The sequence below is a fragment of the Bidens hawaiensis genome, unplaced genomic scaffold (genome assembly GCF_021521415.1).
Source record: "Bidens hawaiensis isolate Kalapana, Puna unplaced genomic scaffold, B.hawaiensis_p1.1 tig00020909_1, whole genome shotgun sequence".
In the NCBI taxonomy this organism is placed as follows: domain Eukaryota; kingdom Viridiplantae; phylum Streptophyta; class Magnoliopsida; order Asterales; family Asteraceae; genus Bidens; species Bidens hawaiensis.
The window spans coordinates 6246-11707 of NW_027493225.1; positions in this window are offsets into that span (position 1 = coordinate 6246).

Genomic DNA, 5462 nt, shown 5'->3' on the forward strand with positions numbered 1-5462 from the left:
ATCCTGCATCGCTAAGGGAATCGTGGAAGCCCTCCCAACAATCATCTCTCAACTCCAAACTGTGAATTCTTCTTCATCACCCACAACTCCGAACCCAATTGCTTACCCCCTCAAACAATTCAAGAGTCCAACCCGCCCGAATACCACGGTATCGACGGTGTTACCGTTCTCCTCCAATGGTTCGAAGAAATGGAGAGCATATTCCTCCAATGTGAATGTCCCGAGGACAAGAAAACCAATTACGCCTCGAGCAAGCTTAAGAAGAATGCCCTCAATTGGTGGAACGGTGAGAAGCGCACGCTTGGCGCTGAGGTTGCCATGGCCTTGCCATGGGATGACCTCAAGAAACTTATGCTCAAGAAGTTCTGCCCGAAACATGAGATTCGGAAGTTGGAAGAGGAATTTTGGAATTTGAAACAGGAAAGTGGTAATGACGTCGCCTACAATGATCGTTTCCATGAACTGAGCCTTCTCATTCCCCACATGGTCACTCCCCTTGAACGTTCAATCGACAAGTACATCTCGGGTTTGCCTATGAAAATCCAAGATTCCGCCCTAAGTCGTGACCCTCAGACTCTCCATGATGCCATCACCTTAGCCGGTACTCTCACCGAAAACCACGTTAAGGCCGGGACCTTGACGCGGAAAAATTCTAAGAAGCCCAATGATAAGCCTGCATCCGAGCCCACCAAAGAACCCAAACCCGAATCTCCCAAACCCGAGTCTTCTAAGCCCGAAACCTTCAAGCACAACAACAAAAACTCTCCCCACTACCGCAACAATAAAAGAAAGTCCAATTCCCAAAACTATGTCTTGGCCCAATCGCAAACCCAACCCACCAAGAAGCCCTACACGGGACCCCACCCATTATGTGATACGTGTAACTTTCACCATTCGCCTAACCTCAGGTGTCGACAATGTACCCATTGCAATAGATTTGGTCATCTCTTTACCACATGTCGTGAACGCAACCAACTCATGATGCAACCATTTACCTCACCTCTTACCCAACCTTTACCTTATGCTCAATCGTTTACTCAAGCACCCTCAACTATTAGAGCTTGTTACAATTGTGGAGACCCTAGCCATTTTCGCAATGCATGCCCGAGACTCGCACACATGAACCAAATTCAATCCTACCCAACTCAAACCACTCAATATCAAGCCTACCAAGCCCAAGTAAATCAACTTCAACCAATCCAAGCTCAACCCATCCAAGCAATTCAAGTCCAACCCATTCAACCAATTCAAGTCAACCAAATCCCAATCAACCAACCAACCTCAAGTGACCAAGCTACTCAAGGGAAAGTGTGTTACATCAACGGTTCCCAAGTCTAAGCCTAACCATTTATGAAGACATGCTACGCAAAAGACGATTATTTTATTCTTTTCATTTAAATCTAATGTATTAACTTCATTAAATCTCTAGTTTTATTATGAATAAGAATTATGGTTATTTATAATGGTATTCAATCTCTTATTTATTTCTATCTTGTCATTTATTACACTATTTATTGTTACACAATTTATTATCATGATTTAAGTGGTCTATGACCGGTTATTCACCGGGACTATGTGCATGGTGATGTGCATAGTTATCTAATAGTACCGTATTTGTATCATAAACTACCTATGACCGATTTCCTACAAACGTTTTGGAAATCGGGACTATGAACATGTGTTGTACATAGTTATCTAATAGGAGTCACATGTACAAATTTTATTTTGATATTTTAATGCATGACTACCCAAACCCTCCAAACTCACCTCATCCTCACGTCACTCTTTCCTCATTCGATTTTATAATCTTGTTCTCGAGCCTTATATATTATAATATTTCTCTAATCATGTGATTCGTTTGTTATATGAACTTGTCTATGTGAATACTTATTCGTGAATTTTGTTGTCATCCTAAGTATTTCTATTCAAAATTCCCTCTATCTATTTATTTAATTTAGTTATTATTACTTTTGATGATTAACTTAGTAATTTCGCTTTATTTTGCAAAGTTGTTACTAGCTATTTATGTCAATCAAATTTCACTAATTTATTGATTTATTTATTTATTTATTTTATTTTATTGCTCTTGCTCAGATAGTTCCATTTATTTATCGACTTAAAAAGTTTTTCATTTACCTTGTTTTTCGAACCCGCACAACGGGACGAACTATGTGCATCATGCGACGACCTAAATAATTATGAGTGCACGCATAATTATCAAAGTCCTCGCATGGAACTCATGGTGAATACGGTTGTGTGTCATAACTCGGAACCTAGGGTGATTTTGAGTAACGGTACAAATATCGATGTGATAAGGGCATGGTGGATACGCCGCTGGTACATCTTATATATAAGTGTCCTTATCATGCCTTCCGTTTGTAGCGTTATTTGGGTCACCTGAAGATCGGTGTTATTTTTTTTATATAAAAAAATTATAAAAATAAAAAAAAATCTTTTGACACTTACCTTATTTCTTTATGTTATGTTTTTTCTATAATTTCGGGACGAAATTTCCTAAAGTAGTGAATGCTGTAACATTTCGGGTTTTCTTCTTGTATTTATACTCGACCCGTTTAAGGGTTCGGGTCACTCATTAGATAAAACTGACGCATTTATTGAGTATATTTTTTTTCTATTGTTCTAGTTTTTCTTTTATTATTTAATAGTTAAACATTTAAACTTACAAAACTTGACATTTTTCACCCAAGCTCAAACTATAACCTATTCTTGTTTCCATCTATAAACTCCAGGGACCTGTTATGTAAATTTTAATATTAAAATAATATATAATAACCCAACCCACCTCTTGGTCCGACTAGTTAACCCAAAACCCGACCCGCGCACCCAAAATCTTTCAAAACCTTCAAATTCCCGCTCAAGTGATCAAATCAATTATGGAATATAGTATATTCGGTCGTATAAACGCTTAACCGACACTCAATTTTGGTAAAGACGCGTTAAATCATTCGAAATTTGGTCAATTAACCTTATTAAGCCCAAACAAACCCTAATTTGGGATCTTATATAATCCCTTCGTATTATATCAATTAAACTCGCAGAAACCATCTCCTCCTCGTAGCCAACAATTCCCCTAAACTCAATCTCATTTACAATCGCATCCCGTCACTCAAATTACCTCTTTTTGGCCGCAACCTAGCTCGATCAGTTTCACCGACTTACGAAACGTTATAATTCGATTAACAGGTATGGTTTCGATCGCGTTTAGGTGTAGATCAAAAGCCCTAACGTTGATTTGATTAACATGGACGGGATTAATCAAATTGATTGATTAGGGTTTATAATCAAATCTGATTCGTTATGCATGTGTATATAACCAATGGAAACTATCTAATCTTGTGCATCACTGGTAGCCCAGTTGGTTAAACATGCTAGCTATGGGGGCAGAGGTCTCAGGTTCGAACATCTGCCATCCCGTTTTTCTTTTGTTTTTGGTAAATATTTATCAAAATAAATATTACTAAGTATAATAATAATTATTATTAATAAATAAATTACTTTATTGAAAACCGACTTATTAATACCTTTTTTTTCTCACGTTTTTGTCCGTTTATGTATGTATACGTGTATTTAAACACATATATGTATATATGCGTATATATAATATCACGTAAACTACTATGTTTGGTTATGTAAATATATATATAAATCCAAGTGGGCAAACTTATTAAATGCGTTAACAAACTAATAAATATTTTTAAAAGATGTATTTTACTTAAATGATATTATTATAAAATAAAATATTATAATATACTTTTAAACGGACTAATAAGCTAGTAATAGTATTAACGATGTGTTTTACTTATGTAATATATTTATATATTATATTAATTAAAATAAAAAAGAATATAATATTAATAATAAATTTAATTGTCGAACTCGCTTATTCGGTCTAGTTCAGTAACTTAGCATATCCGTATTTTTTTCCTTATTAGGCCTTATCGTCAACGTACGTGATCCGCTTTTGTCTTGTTACCTATTCATCTTTTGTTCTTCTTTGAGGTGAGTTTACATATCCCTCTTTTTCATCTTTTAAATTTTGGGGGTGGCATGTATACCTATTTAAATTACTCAATTTTTATTTCCACATCTATTCAAAATACAATTCAATATATGTTTATGTGTGACTATTGCATGCTCTATGATAATGCTCTATGTGCTTAATGGTTTATTTTATGTTTGGTGGTTGGTATCTCATCCTCATCTATCCTCATCTAGTATGATCATACATTTACCCAAGTACATTGATTTCGTATCAATAAGAACGGGTCCACATCTATTTAGTTGTTTACATTTTCATAGAAATAGTAATACTCATCATTTACATATGAATTGTGGTTTCTATCTATATATGTATCTCAACTAAAACTTGTGTATTCTCACCAACATTCGTGTTGACAAACTCTATTTTTATACATGCTACAGGTACAAGTAAGTTACATTGTTCAAGATCGAAGAATTTAGTTTTACCTTAGGATATTATTCAAAATACAAAACATGATGTAATTATTGTTCTGTTTATTGAATTTGTGTACTTGTTTGATATTAATGAATTAAATAATTATTGTCACTTTAATTAGTGTCTCTCGAGCTACTGTCCAATCAATACGTTACGCCCCGGCATGTTCCGCCTTTGGTCGGGGTGTGACATTTTATCTGTTGTCCCCGTTCCTAAATAAATCGAGAAATTAGCCGAAACCGAAAAATCGAAGAAAGCGAAACCAAAACCGAACGGAACCCATTCCGTGTAAAAACTCAAGTTGGCTTGAAACCTGTTCCAAGCCAAAATATGATCTGAACTCGTTCTAATCTAAAACCGAACCCATTCGGTTTTTGTTTTTTCAAAACCGTTCGGTTTCGATCTTTACGGTTCGATTTTCGATTCGGTTTTGCCAACCATGCTAGTAATTTTCGGGGGAAAAAAGTTTGATTCATGATATTTAAAAATTAGGCCTAATATTTTTTTAAAATTATTAGTAACTAATAGAAGTCTTTTCCAGTGTTGTGTAATGGTAGGAAGTTCGGGTTCTTTAGTGGAGGCAATCAATCCTCACATACTACACTTTGGGTAGGACATAAGTGACTAAATGAAAAAAGAACAGGGTATTTGTGATCTTCGGTTTGATCCTAAAGGTGTTTGGGCTTTGTTTTCCCTGATACTTGTAACATTCTACTTTCGGTTATCTTAATAAAAGAAATTTTCGTTTAGTCATTATTGTGTCGTGTATCGGTTTAGATAATAAACTATAAGTGGGTGGGCTTGGACTATAGAATATGGAATAAGAGATGGAATGGGCCTTAGGTCCATGGGCTTAAGGGAGTATAAATACCCTTAAACCCTAATCCTTTCCATTTTTATCCATCTCTACACCTTGAAAAACACACACAAACACCATCCTATATCCCGAGCCAAGATCCGAAGGTGGAAACCGGAGCTTGTTGTT